The sequence below is a fragment of the Hoplias malabaricus genome, chromosome 3, assembly GCF_029633855.1.
Source record: "Hoplias malabaricus isolate fHopMal1 chromosome 3, fHopMal1.hap1, whole genome shotgun sequence".
NCBI lineage: Eukaryota > Metazoa > Chordata > Actinopteri > Characiformes > Erythrinidae > Hoplias > Hoplias malabaricus.
In genome coordinates, this window is record NC_089802.1 from 56,517,198 (window position 1) to 56,535,172 (window position 17,975).

Sequence of the window (17,975 nt, forward strand, 5' to 3'; positions counted from 1 at the left end):
TTGATGTTGAGGAAATTAAATCTGAAAAGAGACTAAATGTTTAAAGTCCATCTGCTCTACCAAACGGGGTCGAGCATAACGGGACACCATATCTTTATCATAAAAAGAAAATGTCATGATGTAGTTTGCAAATCGAGTTGTTCTCTCTCGCTCTCTCTTTTTTTATTTTTCTATTTTTTCCCTTTTTCTTTTTTTGTGGCCCTTAACTAATGTAAATCCTTCAACTTTGCTGCTGTGTTGTTCTGAAGCCTCTTCTTTCAGGGCTCTTATTGTGGCAAGACGCGTGTCCAATGATATGTGTTCTTAGTGGGGGAACTGCAGAACTCTTGAAACGTTACAAAAGCTCCAAATCAACAACGGCCCTCGGTCCGCGCACTTTAAAAGGAGTAGTTCAGGCAGTGACTTTCGCTTACGGCCATACCACCCTGAGAACGCCCGATCTCGTCTGATCTCGGAAGCTAAGCAGGGTCGGGCCTGGTTAGTACTTGGATGGGAGACCGCCTGGGAATACCAGGTGCTGTAAGCTTTTCCAACCTGGCCCAGGGTGCACTTCTTGCCTTCCTTCCTCTTTCTTATTCTTTTTCACTGCCTACTCACACATTTACACTCCCATCTCTTTTACACACATTGTTCACTTCACACAACTTTCATTGCCCTTACTTTATATTCACTCTTTGCTTCTATTCACGACGACTGCCACTCACGCTCTTCAGCTCTTTTAAATTCACTGCAATCAAAGTCTTCTTTTTCTTTCAATTCAATCTTTTCATAAACCCCTGAAACATTCTTATAGTGGCTCTTGTTTTTAATTCATATCAAAACCAATCAAAATGCACTGTTGACAGTTCCGTATTGTCACCTGCAGTGGCATATTCGAAGGACAACTTTGCGCACTCGCACACATTTACCAAAACATCCCCCGGAATATGTAAAACTAGAAAAAAAAAAAAAAAAAAAAAAAAACTTTTTAAGTTTGAGTCTTAAAATATCCCTCAGTCCAGGTCCACGTTATTCCACCTTATCCACTATAAGGCTGCCCTCTGCTGGTCATCAGCCTAAAAAACTATATTCATTAATAATGAAAACATGTCTCTCCGGCAGAACCTTTGAGAACCTGAATCTAAAACACATAATCAAGCACATGATAATAATTCTCTGTCTCTGTATTTCTCACGCTTAAATGACACTCGAATTAAAGTAATTTTGCTCCACTTACAAAATAACAGCAAGGGCCGCTGAGCGAGTAAGTGACTTGTTTTTTTTTTTTTTTAATAATATAATTGAAAACTCTGCAGTGTTTCTAAACGGAACAAATGTATGACTTTCTCTTTTTATTTTAGCGCGTCAGGTTAAATTTCTTAATGCAGTGCATAAAAGTGTTGGATGGCAATTTTCTATATTTTTTTCTTTTTCAAGTTGTCTCTCAAGACAATTTATGGTAGTAGCAGGACAGGTTTTCATGCAGTGTCAGATCACAGGCCTTATATTGCCCCATACACACTGAGATTACTCGGGATTTCCTGAATCTTTTTGCCAGCATCATGCACAGTAGATGGGGGAAAGACTTACATTGGGTGTAGTCAGTTTAAGTTTGCTCTCCCTCCGAACCATATACATTCACCCGCTTATAGTAGAGCCTATCAAAACTCTGTTGAATATCATATGAATCCTTCCTCAGCATCTGATCGGGAAGCTGAATATACTGGGCCTCAACACTTCTCTCTGCAACTGGATCCTGGACTTCCTGACTGGGAGACCTCAGTCAGTCCGGATCGGTAGGAACACCTCCAGCACCATCACACTGAACACTGGAGCCCCCCAGGGCTGCGTGCTCAGTCCACTGCTGTTCACATTGCTGACCCATGACTGTGCAGCGATGCACAGCTCAAATCATATCATCAAGTTCGCTGATGACACGACTGTGGTGGGTCTCATCAGTAAGAACGACGAGTCAGCATACAGAGAGGAGGTGCAGCGGCTAACTGACTGGTGTGAAGTGAACAACCTGTCTCTGAACGTGGACAAAACCAAAGAGATGGTTGTAGACTTCAGAAAAACAAGGGGTGAGCACTCGCCGCTGAACATCGACAACTCTGCTGTGGAGATTGTCAGGAATACCAAATTCCTTGGTGTTCACCTAGCGGATGATCTCACTTGGTCCACTAACACCAGTAACATCAAAAAGAAAGCCCAGCAACGCCTCTACTTCCTGCGAAGGCTGAAGAAGGTTCATCTCCCCCCTCCAATTCTCACCACTTTCTACAGAGGAGTCATCGAGAGCATCATGACCAGCTGCATCTCTGTCTGGTTTGGGAACTGCACTGTGGCAGATCGCAAGTCCCTCCAGCGGATCGTGAGGACAGCTGAGAAGATTATCGGTGTGTCTCTTCCCTCCATTACAGACATCTACACCACTCGCTGCACTCGCAAAGCACTCAGCATTGTGGGAGATCACACACACCCTTCACACACACTCTTCAACCTACTGCCGTCTGGAAAAAGGTATCGAAGCATTCGAGCCCTCACATCCAGACTCCGTAACAGCTTCTTCCCACATGCTATCAGACTCCTGAACACCTAGAGACTAAGACTGGACTGAAAGAAGCACACACACACACACACACACACTTCACACAAACACTGGTCTGTTGGACTGTAAATGTTTTCACATATCCGGTTTACATCATGTTTACATCCAGTTACCGTTTACAGCACAAATACACTTTAAATTGCAGTGTCTCTCTCCCTCATCCCCTCCGTACTTATGGTTTTTGCCTTGTCTTGTATTACATTGTATTGTATTGTACTGTAGGGACATTGTTTTGTATTTTTCTTAGCCATATCTTCTGCACTTTAATGTGTATGCACTGGTTTATGTTGCACTAGATTGTACTAGTTGCACTTTAATGTTGTGTATTGTTTTGTGTTCTATGTCCTTTGCACTTTAATGCGTGTGCACTGTTTCATGTTGCACTAGCTTTACACTAGTCGCACTTTAATGTTGTGTATTGTCTTATGTAGCACCTTGGTCCTGGAGGAACGCTATTTCGTTTCACTGTGTACTGTAAACACTGTATACTGCTGAAATGACAATAAACTTCTTGAACTTGAACTTGAACTTGAACTACGTTGGTTTTGCCCTCTCCCAACTTGACTGTGTTGCAAGCATCAAATTCCAATTTGACATGTTTTCAGAAAATACTATATAGTTGGTGGGCCTACATTTCGAAAATCCCTCTTTTCTGCTTTTATCAGTCAGGCAAAGCAAATGAATATTTGTGTTCATACTGCAGTGTTTAAAGTCCATCTGCTCTACCAAACGGGGTCGAGCATAACGGGACACCATATCTTTATCATAAAAAGAAAATGTCATGATGTAGTTTGCAAATCGAGTTGTTCTCTCTCGCTCTCTCTTTTTTTATTTTTCTATTTTTTCCCTTTTTCTTTTTTTGTGGCCCTTAACTAATGTAAATCCTTCAACTTTGCTGCTGTGTTGTTCTGAAGCCTCTTCTTTCAGGGCTCTTATTGTGGCAAGACGCGTGTCCAATGATATGTGTTCTTAGTGGGGGAACTGCAGAACTCTTGAAACGTTACAAAAGCTCCAAATCAACAACGGCCCTCGGTCCGCGCACTTTAAAAGGAGTAGTTCAGGCAGTGACTTTCGCTTACGGCCATACCACCCTGAGAACGCCCGATCTCGTCTGATCTCGGAAGCTAAGCAGGGTCGGGCCTGGTTAGTACTTGGATGGGAGACCGCCTGGGAATACCAGGTGCTGTAAGCTTTTCCAACCTGGCCCAGGGTGCACTTCTTGCCTTCCTTCCTCTTTCTTATTCTTTTTCACTGCCTACTCACACATTTACACTCCCATCTCTTTTACACACATTGTTCACTTCACACAACTTTCATTGCCCTTACTTTATATTCACTCTTTGCTTCTATTCACGACGACTGCCACTCACGCTCTTCAGCTCTTTTAAATTCACTGCAATCAAAGTCTTCTTTTTCTTTCAATTCAATCTTTTCATAAACCCCTGAAACATTCTTATAGTGGCTCTTGTTTTTAATTCATATCAAAACCAATCAAAATGCACTGTTGACAGTTCCGTATTGTCACCTGCAGTGGCATATTCGAAGGACAACTTTGCGCACTCGCACACATTTACCAAAACATCCCCCGGAATATGTAAAACTAGAAAAAAAAAAAAAAAAAAAAAAAAACTTTTTAAGTTTGAGTCTTAAAATATCCCTCAGTCCAGGTCCACGTTATTCCACCTTATCCACTATAAGGCTGCCCTCTGCTGGTCATCAGCCTAAAAAACTATATTCATTAATAATGAAAACATGTCTCTCCGGCAGAACCTTTGAGAACCTGAATCTAAAACACATAATCAAGCACATGATAATAATTCTCTGTCTCTGTATTTCTCACGCTTAAATGACACTCGAATTAAAGTAATTTTGCTCCACTTACAAAATAACAGCAAGGGCCGCTGAGCGAGTAAGTGACTTGTTTTTTTTTTTTTAATAATATAATTGAAAACTCAGCAGTGTTTCTAAACGGAACAAATGTATGACTTTCTCTTTTTATTTTAGCGCGTCAGGTTAAATTTCTTAATGCAGTGCATAAAAGTGTTGGATGGCAATTTTCTATATTTTTTTCTTTTTCAAGTTGTCTCTCAAGACAATTTATGGTAGTAGCAGGACAGGTTTTCATGCAGTGTCAGATCACAGGCCTTATATTGCCCCATACACACTGAGATTACTCGGGATTTCCTGAATCTTTTTGCCAGCATCATGCACAGTAGATGGGGGAAAGACTTACATTGGGTGTAGTCAGTTTAAGTTTGCTCTCCCTCCGAACCATATACATTCACCCGCTTATAGTAGAGCCTATCAAAACTCTGTTGAATATCATATGAATCCTTCCTCAGCATCTGATCGGGAAGCTGAATATACTGGGCCTCAACACTTCTCTCTGCAACTGGATCCTGGACTTCCTGACTGGGAGACCTCAGTCAGTCCGGATCGGTAGGAACACCTCCAGCACCATCACACTGAACACTGGAGCCCCCCAGGGCTGCGTGCTCAGTCCACTGCTGTTCACATTGCTGACCCATGACTGTGCAGCGATGCACAGCTCAAATCATATCATCAAGTTCGCTGATGACACGACTGTGGTGGGTCTCATCAGTAAGAACGACGAGTCAGCATACAGAGAGGAGGTGCAGCGGCTAACTGACTGGTGTGAAGTGAACAACCTGTCTCTGAACGTGGACAAAACCAAAGAGATGGTTGTAGACTTCAGAAAAACAAGGGGTGAGCACTCGCCGCTGAACATCGACAACTCTGCTGTGGAGATTGTCAGGAATACCAAATTCCTTGGTGTTCACCTAGCGGATGATCTCACTTGGTCCACTAACACCAGTAACATCAAAAAGAAAGCCCAGCAACGCCTCTACTTCCTGCGAAGGCTGAAGAAGGTTCATCTCCCCCCTCCAATTCTCACCACTTTCTACAGAGGAGTCATCGAGAGCATCATGACCAGCTGCATCTCTGTCTGGTTTGGGAACTGCACTGTGGCAGATCGCAAGTCCCTCCAGCGGATCGTGAGGACAGCTGAGAAGATTATCGGTGTGTCTCTTCCCTCCATTACAGACATCTACACCACTCGCTGCACTCGCAAAGCACTCAGCATTGTGGGAGATCACACACACCCTTCACACACACTCTTCAACCTACTGCCGTCTGGAAAAAGGTATCGAAGCATTCGAGCCCTCACATCCAGACTCCGTAACAGCTTCTTCCCACATGCTATCAGACTCCTGAACACCTAGAGACTAAGACTGGACTGAAAGAAGCACACACACACACACACACACACTTCACACAAACACTGGTCTGTTGGACTGTAAATGTTTTCACATATCCGGTTTACATCATGTTTACATCCAGTTACCGTTTACAGCACAAATACACTTTAAATTGCAGTGTCTCTCTCCCTCATCCCCTCCGTACTTATGGTTTTTGCCTTGTCTTGTATTACATTGTATTGTATTGTACTGTAGGGACATTGTTTTGTATTTTTCTTAGCCATATCTTCTGCACTTTAATGTGTATGCACTGGTTTATGTTGCACTAGATTGTACTAGTTGCACTTTAATGTTGTGTATTGTTTTGTGTTCTATGTCCTTTGCACTTTAATGCGTGTGCACTGTTTCATGTTGCACTAGCTTTACACTAGTCGCACTTTAATGTTGTGTATTGTCTTATGTAGCACCTTGGTCCTGGAGGAACGCTATTTCGTTTCACTGTGTACTGTAAACACTGTATACTGCTGAAATGACAATAAACTTCTTGAACTTGAACTTGAACTTGAACTACGTTGGTTTTGCCCTCTCCCAACTTGACTGTGTTGCAAGCATCAAATTCCAATTTGACATGTTTTCAGAAAATACTATATAGTTGGTGGGCCTACATTTCGAAAATCCCTCTTTTCTCCTTTTATCAGTCAGGCAAAGCAAATGAATATTTGTGTTCATACTGCAGTGTTTAAAGTCCATCTGCTCTACCAAACGGGGTCGAGCATAACGGGACACCATATCTTTATCATAAAAAGAAAATGTCATGATGTAGTTTGCAAATCGAGTTGTTCTCTCTCGCTCTCTCTTTTTTTATTTTTCTATTTTTTCCCTTTTTCTTTTTTTGTGGCCCTTAACTAATGTAAATCCTTCAACTTTGCTGCTGTGTTGTTCTGAAGCCTCTTCTTTCAGGGCTCTTATTGTGGCAAGACGCGTGTCCAATGATATGTGTTCTTAGTGGGGGAACTGCAGAACTCTTGAAACGTTACAAAAGCTCCAAATCAACAACGGCCCTCGGTCCGCGCACTTTAAAAGGAGTAGTTCAGGCAGTGACTTTCGCTTACGGCCATACCACCCTGAGAACGCCCGATCTCGTCTGATCTCGGAAGCTAAGCAGGGTCGGGCCTGGTTAGTACTTGGATGGGAGACCGCCTGGGAATACCAGGTGCTGTAAGCTTTTCCAACCTGGCCCAGGGTGCACTTCTTGCCTTCCTTCCTCTTTCTTATTCTTTTTCACTGCCTACTCACACATTTACACTCCCATCTCTTTTACACACATTGTTCACTTCACACAACTTTCATTGCCCTTACTTTATATTCACTCTTTGCTTCTATTCACGACGACTGCCACTCACGCTCTTCAGCTCTTTTAAATTCACTGCAATCAAAGTCTTCTTTTTCTTTCAATTCAATCTTTTCATAAACCCCTGAAACATTCTTATAGTGGCTCTTGTTTTTAATTCATATCAAAACCAATCAAAATGCACTGTTGACAGTTCCGTATTGTCACCTGCAGTGGCATATTCGAAGGACAACTTTGCGCACTCGCACACATTTACCAAAACATCCCCCGGAATATGTAAAACTAGAAAAAAAAAAAAAAAAAAAAAAAAACTTTTAAGTTTGAGTTTTAAAATATCCCTCAGTCCAGGTCCACGTTATTCCACCTTATCCACTATAAGGCTGCCCTCTGCTGGTCATCAGCCTAAAAAACTATATTCATTAATAATGAAAACATGTCTCTCCGGCAGAACCTTTGAGAACCTGAATCTAAAACACATAATCAAGCACATGATAATAATTCTCTGTCTCTGTATTTCTCACGCTTAAATGACACTCGAATTAAAGTAATTTTGCTCCACTTACAAAATAACAGCAAGGGCCGCTGAGCGAGTAAGTGACTTGTTTTTTTTTTTTTTTAATAATATAGTTGAAAACTCTGCAGTGTTTCTAAACGGAACAAATGTATGACTTTCTCTTTTTATTTTAGCGCGTCAGGTTAAATTTCTTAATGCAGTGCATAAAAGTGTTGGATGGCAATTTTCTATATTTTTTTCTTTTTCAAGTTGTCTCTCAAGACAATTTATGGTAGTAGCAGGACAGGTTTTCATGCAGTGTCAGATCACAGGCCTTATATTGCCCCATACACACTGAGATTACTCGGGATTTCCTGAATCTTTTTGCCAGCATCATGCACAGTAGATGGGGGAAAGACTTACATTGGGTGTAGTCAGTTTAAGTTTGCTCTCCCTCCGAACCATATACATTCACCCGCTTATAGTAGAGCCTATCAAAACTCTGTTGAATATCATATGAATCCTTTACGTTGGTTTTGCCCTCTCCCAACTTGACTGTGTTGCAAGCATCAAATTCCAATTTGACATGTTTTCAGAAAATACTATATAGTTGGTGGGCCTACATTTCGAAAATCCCTCTTTTCTCCTTTTATCAGTCAGGCAAAGCAAATGAATATTTGTGTTCATACTGCAGTGTTTAAAGTCCATCTGCTCTACCAAACGGGGTCGAGCATAACGGGACACCATATCTTTATCATAAAAAGAAAATGTCATGATGTAGTTTGCAAATCGAGTTGTTCTCTCTCGCTCTCTCTTTTTTTATTTTTCTATTTTTTCCCTTTTTCTTTTTTTGTGGCCCTTAACTAATGTAAATCCTTCAACTTTGCTGCTGTGTTGTTCTGAAGCCTCTACTTTCAGGGCTCTTATTGTGGCAAGACGCGTGTCCAATGATATGTGTTCTTAGTGGGGGAACTGCAGAACTCTTGAAACGTTACAAAAGCTCCAAATCAACAACGGCCCTCGGTCCGCGCACTTTAAAAGGAGTAGTTCAGGCAGTGACTTTCGCTTACGGCCATACCACCCTGAGAACGCCCGATCTCGTCTGATCTCGGAAGCTAAGCAGGGTCGGGCCTGGTTAGTACTTGGATGGGAGACCGCCTGGGAATACCAGGTGCTGTAAGCTTTTCCAACCTGGCCCAGGGTGCACTTCTTGCCTTCCTTCCTCTTTCTTATTCTTTTTCACTGCCTACTCACACATTTACACTCCCATCTCTTTTACACACATTGTTCACTTCACACAACTTTCATTGCCCTTACTTTATATTCACTCTTTGCTTCTATTCACGACGACTGCCACTCACGCTCTTCAGCTCTTTTAAATTCACTGCAATCAAAGTCTTCTTTTTCTTTCAATTCAATCTTTTCATAAACCCCTGAAACATTCTTATAGTGGCTCTTGTTTTTAATTCATATCAAAACCAATCAAAATGCACTGTTGACAGTTCCGTATTGTCACCTGCAGTTGCATATTCGAAGGACAACTTTGCGCACTCGCACACATTTACCAAAACATCCCCCGGAATATGCAAAACTAGAGAAAAAAAAAAAAAAAAAATTAAGTTTGAATTTTAAAATATCCCTCAGTCCAGGTCCACGTTATTCCACCTTATCCACTATAAGGCTGCCCTCTGCTGGTCATCAGCCTAAAAAACTATATTCATTAATAATGAAAACATGTCTCTCCGGCAGAACCTTTGAGAACCTGAATCTAAAACACATAATCAAGCACATGATAATAATTCTCTGTCTCTGTATTTCTCACGCTTAAATGACACTCGAATTAAAGTAATTTTGCTCCACTTACAAAATAACAGCAAGGGCCGCTGAGCGAGTAAGTGACTTGTTTTTTTTTTTTTTTAATAATATAATTGAAAACTCTGCAGTGTTTCTAAACGGAACAAATGTATGACTTTCTCTTTTTATTTTAGCGCGTCAGGTTAAATTTCTTAATGCAGTGCATAAAAGTGTTGGATGGCAATTTTCTATATTTTTTTCTTTTTCAAGTTGTCTCTCAAGACAATTTATGGTAGTAGCAGGACAGGTTTTCATGCAGTGTCAGATCACAGGCCTTATATTGCCCCATACACACTGAGATTACTCGGGATTTCCTGAATCTTTTTGCCAGCATCATGCACAGTAGATGGGGGAAAGACTTACATTGGGTGTAGTCAGTTTAAGTTTGCTCTCCCTCCGAACCATATACATTCACCCGCTTATAGTAGAGCCTATCAAAACTCTGTTGAATATCATATGAATCCTTCCTCAGCATCTGATCGGGAAGCTGAATATACTGGGCCTCAACACTTCTCTCTGCAACTGGATCCTGGACTTCCTGACTGGGAGACCTCAGTCAGTCCGGATCGGTAGGAACACCTCCAGCACCATCACACTGAACACTGGAGCCCCCCAGGGCTGCGTGCTCAGTCCACTGCTGTTCACATTGCTGACCCATGACTGTGCAGCGATGCACAGCTCAAATCATATCATCAAGTTCGCTGATGACACGACTGTGGTGGGTCTCATCAGTAAGAACGACGAGTCAGCATACAGAGAGGAGGTGCAGCGGCTAACTGACTGGTGTGAAGTGAACAACCTGTCTCTGAACGTGGACAAAACCAAAGAGATGGTTGTAGACTTCAGAAAAACAAGGGGTGAGCACTCGCCGCTGAACATCGACAACTCTGCTGTGGAGATTGTCAGGAATACCAAATTCCTTGGTGTTCACCTAGCGGATGATCTCACTTGGTCCACTAACACCAGTAACATCAAAAAGAAAGCCCAGCAACGCCTCTACTTCCTGCGAAGGCTGAAGAAGGTTCATCTCCCCCCTCCAATTCTCACCACTTTCTACAGAGGAGTCATCGAGAGCATCATGACCAGCTGCATCTCTGTCTGGTTTGGGAACTGCACTGTGGCAGATCGCAAGTCCCTCCAGCGGATCGTGAGGACAGCTGAGAAGATTATCGGTGTGTCTCTTCCCTCCATTACAGACATCTACACCACTCGCTGCACTCGCAAAGCACTCAGCATTGTGGGAGATCACACACACCCTTCACACACACTCTTCAACCTACTGCCGTCTGGAAAAAGGTATCGAAGCATTCGAGCCCTCACATCCAGACTCCGTAACAGCTTCTTCCCACATGCTATCAGACTCCTGAACACCTAGAGACTAAGACTGGACTGAAAGAAGCACACACACACACACACACACACACTTCACACAAACACTGGTCTGTTGGACTGTAAATGTTTTCACATATCCGGTTTACATCATGTTTACATCCAGTTACCGTTTACAGCACAAATACACTTTAAATTGCAGTGTCTCTCTCCCTCATCCCCTCCGTACTTATGGTTTTTGCCTTGTCTTGTATTACATTGTATTGTATTGTACTGTAGGGACATTGTTTTGTATTTTTCTTAGCCATATCTTCTGCACTTTAATGTGTATGCACTGGTTTATGTTGCACTAGATTGTACTAGTTGCACTTTAATGTTGTGTATTGTTTTGTGTTCTATGTCCTTTGCACTTTAATGCGTGTGCACTGTTTCATGTTGCACTAGCTTTACACTAGTCGCACTTTAATGTTGTGTATTGTCTTATGTAGCACCTTGGTCCTGGAGGAACGCTATTTCGTTTCACTGTGTACTGTAAACACTGTATACTGCTGAAATGACAATAAACTTCTTGAACTTGAACTTGAACTTGAACTACGTTGGTTTTGCCCTCTCCCAACTTGACTGTGTTGCAAGCATCAAATTCCAATTTGACATGTTTTCAGAAAATACTATATAGTTGGTGGGCCTACATTTCGAAAATCCCTCTTTTCTGCTTTTATCAGTCAGGCAAAGCAAATGAATATTTGTGTTCATACTGCAGTGTTTAAAGTCCATCTGCTCTACCAAACGGGGTCGAGCATAACGGGACACCATATCTTTATCATAAAAAGAAAATGTCATGATGTAGTTTGCAAATCGAGTTGTTCTCTCTCGCTCTCTCTTTTTTTATTTTTCTATTTTTTCCCTTTTTCTTTTTTTGTGGCCCTTAACTAATGTAAATCCTTCAACTTTGCTGCTGTGTTGTTCTGAAGCCTCTTCTTTCAGGGCTCTTATTGTGGCAAGACGCGTGTCCAATGATATGTGTTCTTAGTGGGGGAACTGCAGAACTCTTGAAACGTTACAAAAGCTCCAAATCAACAACGGCCCTCGGTCCGCGCACTTTAAAAGGAGTAGTTCAGGCAGTGACTTTCGCTTACGGCCATACCACCCTGAGAACGCCCGATCTCGTCTGATCTCGGAAGCTAAGCAGGGTCGGGCCTGGTTAGTACTTGGATGGGAGACCGCCTGGGAATACCAGGTGCTGTAAGCTTTTCCAACCTGGCCCAGGGTGCACTTCTTGCCTTCCTTCCTCTTTCTTATTCTTTTTCACTGCCTACTCACACATTTACACTCCCATCTCTTTTACACACATTGTTCACTTCACACAACTTTCATTGCCCTTACTTTATATTCACTCTTTGCTTCTATTCACGACGACTGCCACTCACGCTCTTCAGCTCTTTTAAATTCACTGCAATCAAAGTCTTCTTTTTCTTTCAATTCAATCTTTTCATAAACCCCTGAAACATTCTTATAGTGGCTCTTGTTTTTAATTCATATCAAAACCAATCAAAATGCACTGTTGACAGTTCCGTATTGTCACCTGCAGTGGCATATTCGAAGGACAACTTTGCGCACTCGCACACATTTACCAAAACATCCCCCGGAATATGTAAAACTAGAAAAAAAAAAAAAAAAAAAAAAAAACTTTTAAGTTTGAGTTTTAAAATATCCCTCAGTCCAGGTCCACGTTATTCCACCTTATCCACTATAAGGCTGCCCTCTGCTGGTCATCAGCCTAAAAAACTATATTCATTAATAATGAAAACATGTCTCTCCGGCAGAACCTTTGAGAACCTGAATCTAAAACACATAATCAAGCACATGATAATAATTCTCTGTCTCTGTATTTCTCACGCTTAAATGACACTCGAATTAAAGTAATTTTGCTCCACTTACAAAATAACAGCAAGGGCCGCTGAGCGAGTAAGTGACTTGTTTTTTTTTTTTTTTAATAATATAGTTGAAAACTCTGCAGTGTTTCTAAACGGAACAAATGTATGACTTTCTCTTTTTATTTTAGCGCGTCAGGTTAAATTTCTTAATGCAGTGCATAAAAGTGTTGGATGGCAATTTTCTATATTTTTTTCTTTTTCAAGTTGTCTCTCAAGACAATTTATGGTAGTAGCAGGACAGGTTTTCATGCAGTGTCAGATCACAGGCCTTATATTGCCCCATACACACTGAGATTACTCGGGATTTCCTGAATCTTTTTGCCAGCATCATGCACAGTAGATGGGGGAAAGACTTACATTGGGTGTAGTCAGTTTAAGTTTGCTCTCCCTCCGAACCATATACATTCACCCGCTTATAGTAGAGCCTATCAAAACTCTGTTGAATATCATATGAATCCTTTACGTTGGTTTTGCCCTCTCCCAACTTGACTGTGTTGCAAGCATCAAATTCCAATTTGACATGTTTTCAGAAAATACTATATAGTTGGTGGGCCTACATTTCGAAAATCCCTCTTTTCTCCTTTTATCAGTCAGGCAAAGCAAATGAATATTTGTGTTCATACTGCAGTGTTTAAAGTCCATCTGCTCTACCAAACGGGGTCGAGCATAACGGGACACCATATCTTTATCATAAAAAGAAAATGTCATGATGTAGTTTGCAAATCGAGTTGTTCTCTCTCGCTCTCTCTTTTTTTATTTTTCTATTTTTTCCCTTTTTCTTTTTTTGTGGCCCTTAACTAATGTAAATCCTTCAACTTTGCTGCTGTGTTGTTCTGAAGCCTCTACTTTCAGGGCTCTTATTGTGGCAAGACGCGTGTCCAATGATATGTGTTCTTAGTGGGGGAACTGCAGAACTCTTGAAACGTTACAAAAGCTCCAAATCAACAACGGCCCTCGGTCCGCGCACTTTAAAAGGAGTAGTTCAGGCAGTGACTTTCGCTTACGGCCATACCACCCTGAGAACGCCCGATCTCGTCTGATCTCGGAAGCTAAGCAGGGTCGGGCCTGGTTAGTACTTGGATGGGAGACCGCCTGGGAATACCAGGTGCTGTAAGCTTTTCCAACCTGGCCCAGGGTGCACTTCTTGCCTTCCTTCCTCTTTCTTATTCTTTTTCACTGCCTACTCACACATTTACACTCCCATCTCTTTTACACACATTGTTCACTTCACACAACTTTCATTGCCCTTACTTTATATTCACTCTTTGCTTCTATTCACGACGACTGCCACTCACGCTCTTCAGCTCTTTTAAATTCACTGCAATCAAAGTCTTCTTTTTCTTTCAATTCAATCTTTTCATAAACCCCTGAAACATTCTTATAGTGGCTCTTGTTTTTAATTCATATCAAAACCAATCAAAATGCACTGTTGACAGTTCCGTATTGTCACCTGCAGTTGCATATTCGAAGGACAACTTTGCGCACTCGCACACATTTACCAAAACATCCCCCGGAATATGCAAAACTAGAGAAAAAAAAAAAAAAAAAATTAAGTTTGAATTTTAAAATATCCCTCAGTCCAGGTCCACGTTATTCCACCTTATCCACTATAAGGCTGCCCTCTGCTGGTCATCAGCCTAAAAAACTATATTCATTAATAATGAAAACATGTCTCTCCGGCAGAACCTTTGAGAACCTGAATCTAAAACACATAATCAAGCACATGATAATAATTCTCTGTCTCTGTATTTCTCACGCTTAAATGACACTCGAATTAAAGTAATTTTGCTCCACTTACAAAATAACAGCAAGGGCCGCTGAGCGAGTAAGTGACTTGTTTTTTTTTTTTTTTAATAATATAATTGAAAACTCTGCAGTGTTTCTAAACGGAACAAATGTATGACTTTCTCTTTTTATTTTAGCGCGTCAGGTTAAATTTCTTAATGCAGTGCATAAAAGTGTTGGATGGCAATTTTCTATATTTTTTTCTTTTTCAAGTTGTCTCTCAAGACAATTTATGGTAGTAGCAGGACAGGTTTTCATGCAGTGTCAGATCACAGGCCTTATATTGCCCCATACACACTGAGATTACTCGGGATTTCCTGAATCTTTTTGCCAGCATCATGCACAGTAGATGGGGGAAAGACTTACATTGGGTGTAGTCAGTTTAAGTTTGCTCTCCCTCCGAACCATATACATTCACCCGCTTATAGTAGAGCCTATCAAAACTCTGTTGAATATCATATGAATCCTTCCTCAGCATCTGATCGGGAAGCTGAATATACTGGGCCTCAACACTTCTCTCTGCAACTGGATCCTGGACTTCCTGACTGGGAGACCTCAGTCAGTCCGGATCGGTAGGAACACCTCCAGCACCATCACACTGAACACTGGAGCCCCCCAGGGCTGCGTGCTCAGTCCACTGCTGTTCACATTGCTGACCCATGACTGTGCAGCGATGCACAGCTCAAATCATATCATCAAGTTCGCTGATGACACGACTGTGGTGGGTCTCATCAGTAAGAACGACGAGTCAGCATACAGAGAGGAGGTGCAGCGGCTAACTGACTGGTGTGAAGTGAACAACCTGTCTCTGAACGTGGACAAAACCAAAGAGATGGTTGTAGACTTCAGAAAAACAAGGGGTGAGCACTCGCCGCTGAACATCGACAACTCTGCTGTGGAGATTGTCAGGAATACCAAATTCCTTGGTGTTCACCTAGCGGATGATCTCACTTGGTCCACTAACACCAGTAACATCAAAAAGAAAGCCCAGCAACGCCTCTACTTCCTGCGAAGGCTGAAGAAGGTTCATCTCCCCCCTCCAATTCTCACCACTTTCTACAGAGGAGTCATCGAGAGCATCATGACCAGCTGCATCTCTGTCTGGTTTGGGAACTGCACTGTGGCAGATCGCAAGTCCCTCCAGCGGATCGTGAGGACAGCTGAGAAGATTATCGGTGTGTCTCTTCCCTCCATTACAGACATCTACACCACTCGCTGCACTCGCAAAGCACTCAGCATTGTGGGAGATCACACACACCCTTCACACACACTCTTCAACCTACTGCCGTCTGGAAAAAGGTATCGAAGCATTCGAGCCCTCACATCCAGACTCCGTAACAGCTTCTTCCCACATGCTATCAGACTCCTGAACACCTAGAGACTAAGACTGGACTGAAAGAAGCACACACACACACACACACACACTTCACACAAACACTGGTCTGTTGGACTGTAAATGTTTTCACATATCCGGTTTACATCATGTTTACATCCAGTTACCGTTTACAGCACAAATACACTTTAAATTGCAGTGTCTCTCTCCCTCATCCCCTCCGTACTTATGGTTTTTGCCTTGTCTTGTATTACATTGTATTGTATTGTACTGTAGGGACATTGTTTTGTATTTTTCTTAGCCATATCTTCTGCACTTTAATGTGTATGCACTGGTTTATGTTGCACTAGATTGTACTAGTTGCACTTTAATGTTGTGTATTGTTTTGTGTTCTATGTCCTTTGCACTTTAATGCGTGTGCACTGTTTCATGTTGCACTAGCTTTACACTAGTCGCACTTTAATGTTGTGTATTGTCTTATGTAGCACCTTGGTCCTGGAGGAACGCTATTTCGTTTCACTGTGTACTGTAAACACTGTATACTGCTGAAATGACAATAAACTTCTTGAACTTGAACTTGAACTTGAACTACGTTGGTTTTGCCCTCTCCCAACTTGACTGTGTTGCAAGCATCAAATTCCAATTTGACATGTTTTCAGAAAATACTATATAGTTGGTGGGCCTACATTTCGAAAATCCCTCTTTTCTGCTTTTATCAGTCAGGCAAAGCAAATGAATATTTGTGTTCATACTGCAGTGTTTAAAGTCCATCTGCTCTACCAAACGGGGTCGAGCATAACGGGACACCATATCTTTATCATAAAAAGAAAATGTCATGATGTAGTTTGCAAATCGAGTTGTTCTCTCTCGCTCTCTCTTTTTTTATTTTTCTATTTTTTCCCTTTTTCTTTTTTTGTGGCCCTTAACTAATGTAAATCCTTCAACTTTGCTGCTGTGTTGTTCTGAAGCCTCTTCTTTCAGGGCTCTTATTGTGGCAAGACGCGTGTCCAATGATATGTGTTCTTAGTGGGGGAACTGCAGAACTCTTGAAACGTTACAAAAGCTCCAAATCAACAACGGCCCTCGGTCCGCGCACTTTAAAAGGAGTAGTTCAGGCAGTGACTTTCGCTTACGGCCATACCACCCTGAGAACGCCCGATCTCGTCTGATCTCGGAAGCTAAGCAGGGTCGGGCCTGGTTAGTACTTGGATGGGAGACCGCCTGGGAATACCAGGTGCTGTAAGCTTTTCCAACCTGGCCCAGGGTGCACTTCTTGCCTTCCTTCCTCTTTCTTATTCTTTTTCACTGCCTACTCACACATTTACACTCCCATCTCTTTTACACACATTGTTCACTTCACACAACTTTCATTGCCCTTACTTTATATTCACTCTTTGCTTCTATTCACGACGACTGCCACTCACGCTCTTCAGCTCTTTTAAATTCACTGCAATCAAAGTCTTCTTTTTCTTTCAATTCAATCTTTTCATAAACCCCTGAAACATTCTTATAGTGGCTCTTGTTTTTAATTCATATCAAAACCAATCAAAATGCACTGTTGACAGTTCCGTATTGTCACCTGCAGTTGCATATTCGAAGGACAACTTTGCGCACTCGCACACATTTACCAAAACATCCCCCGGAATATGCAAAACTAGAGAAAAAAAAAAAAAAAAAATTAAGTTTGAATTTTAAAATATCCCTCAGTCCAGGTCCACGTTATTCCACCTTATCCACTATAAGGCTGCCCTCTGCTGGTCATCAGCCTAAAAAACTATATTCATTAATAATGAAAACATGTCTCTCCGGCAGAACCTTTGAGAACCTGAATCTAAAACACATAATCAAGCACATGATAATAATTCTCTGTCTCTGTATTTCTCACGCTTAAATGACACTCGAATTAAAGTAATTTTGCTCCACTTACAAAATAACAGCAAGGGCCGCTGAGCGAGTAAGTGACTTGTTTTTTTTTTTTTTTAATAATATAATTGAAAACTCTGCAGTGTTTCTAAACGGAACAAATGTATGACTTTCTCTTTTTATTTTAGCGCGTCAGGTTAAATTTCTTAATGCAGTGCATAA

General features: G+C 41.6%; 7 non-coding genes across 7 annotated transcripts; all 7 read left to right on the forward strand.

The window, feature by feature from the left end:
• The first annotated feature begins 407 nt into the window (after window positions 1–407).
• LOC136692968 (5S ribosomal RNA) lies at window positions 408–526 on the forward strand. Its single transcript, XR_010802007.1, has one exon. It is a non-coding gene; the product is annotated as a 5S ribosomal RNA (ribosomal RNA).
• A 3,137-nt stretch (window positions 527–3,663) lies between these two features.
• On the forward strand, window positions 3,664–3,782 carry LOC136693004 (5S ribosomal RNA). Its single transcript, XR_010802039.1, has one exon. It is a non-coding gene; the product is annotated as a 5S ribosomal RNA (ribosomal RNA).
• A 3,135-nt stretch (window positions 3,783–6,917) lies between these two features.
• Window positions 6,918–7,036, forward strand: LOC136693018 (5S ribosomal RNA). Its single transcript, XR_010802051.1, has one exon. It is a non-coding gene; the product is annotated as a 5S ribosomal RNA (ribosomal RNA).
• A 1,683-nt stretch (window positions 7,037–8,719) lies between these two features.
• LOC136693030 (5S ribosomal RNA) lies at window positions 8,720–8,838 on the forward strand. The gene has a single exon (XR_010802062.1). It is a non-coding gene; the product is annotated as a 5S ribosomal RNA (ribosomal RNA).
• Window positions 8,839–11,968: 3,130 nt separating this feature from the next.
• On the forward strand, window positions 11,969–12,087 carry LOC136693041 (5S ribosomal RNA). Its single transcript, XR_010802073.1, has one exon. It is a non-coding gene; the product is annotated as a 5S ribosomal RNA (ribosomal RNA).
• Window positions 12,088–13,770: 1,683 nt separating this feature from the next.
• On the forward strand, window positions 13,771–13,889 carry LOC136692974 (5S ribosomal RNA). The gene has a single exon (XR_010802013.1). It is a non-coding gene; the product is annotated as a 5S ribosomal RNA (ribosomal RNA).
• Window positions 13,890–17,017: 3,128 nt separating this feature from the next.
• Window positions 17,018–17,136, forward strand: LOC136692977 (5S ribosomal RNA). Its single transcript, XR_010802016.1, has one exon. It is a non-coding gene; the product is annotated as a 5S ribosomal RNA (ribosomal RNA).
• Window positions 17,137–17,975: the final 839 nt, after the last annotated feature.